This window comes from Lactuca virosa, chromosome 5 (genome assembly GCF_052849685.1).
Source record: "Lactuca virosa cultivar CGN04683 chromosome 5, Lactuca_virosa_CGN04683_v6, whole genome shotgun sequence".
Taxonomy (NCBI): domain Eukaryota; kingdom Viridiplantae; phylum Streptophyta; class Magnoliopsida; order Asterales; family Asteraceae; genus Lactuca; species Lactuca virosa.
The window spans coordinates 227,753,072-227,754,282 of NC_136430.1; positions in this window are offsets into that span (position 1 = coordinate 227,753,072).

A 1,211-nucleotide genomic window follows, 5' to 3' on the forward strand; every position below is an offset into this window, starting at 1 on the left:
GCCAAGTTCTCCAAGTGTGAGTTCTGGTTGCGCGAGGTGCAGTTTCTCGGGCACCTTGTCAACCAGAACGGGATATCAGTGGACCCGGCCAAGGTTGAGGCTGTGATGAGGTGGGAGGTTCCAAGTCTCCATCTGAGATTCGGAGCTTTCTAGGATTGGCAGGTGACTATCGGAGATTCATTCAGGACTTCTCCACGATAGCCGTGCCCCTGACCAGGCTGAGGAGAAAAGCCGTGGTCTTTCGTTGGGGGCCTGAGAAGCAGGCTGCATTCGAGACATTGAGGTAGAGATTGTGCGAGGCGCCAATCTTAGCCCTGCCAGAGGGCATGGAGGATTTCGTCGTGTACTGTGATGCGTCCATCTCGGGTTTGGGCATAGTATTGATGTAGAGAGGGCATGTCATTGCTTACGCTTCGAGGCAGCTGAAGCCTCACGAGGCGAACTACCCGACGCATGATTTGGAGCTGGGGGCTGTGGTGTTCGCCCTCAAGATTTGGCGTCATTACTGTTGGATAAGGTGTATAAGTCCATAACTATTTCTGGTATGTACTTGACCCGACCCGGCATGGTCCATTTGGGTTGCATGGCACCATGCAATTGGATAAACTAAAATGAGAGAAATAACACTTATGGTTTATTAATATATTATAAGTTCTAATATATTAATAATATTATTTAATTAGTTTGATCAAGAATTAATTTAGAATTAATTAAGTGATCAAAAGATAACTAATTAAATATATGGGTAGATTATGTGAATCTTTCATATCTTATATAGTGGGCTAAGAGGCTCCATGGGTTATCAAGTTGGGTTCCACCCATAGGATGCTCTATGGATGCTCCATGGGAGTTACAAACCCATGGGTCATGGAAATGAAGAGTCATGACACATTAGGGTTTACATGGTGTAACCCTAGATGTGTCAACACTATATAAGAAACCCATTCTCCACCAAAATCGGCTACACATAAGAAACAAGAGGGCTAGGCCGATTTTAGAAGTGTGTATTCTCTCTAAAGTCATTCCAAAAGCTTTTGATGTTGTGTGAAGCATTTGAGGCATCACACTTGGGGTGCTAGGCTCAGAAGGTTTCAATGATCATAAGCAACAACAAGGTAAGTTATTCTATCTTTCATGCAAGTTAAAATTTGTTCCCCATGTATGCTAGATAGGAATATAACCTTGGAATTCAACTTTGCATGATAATTAGA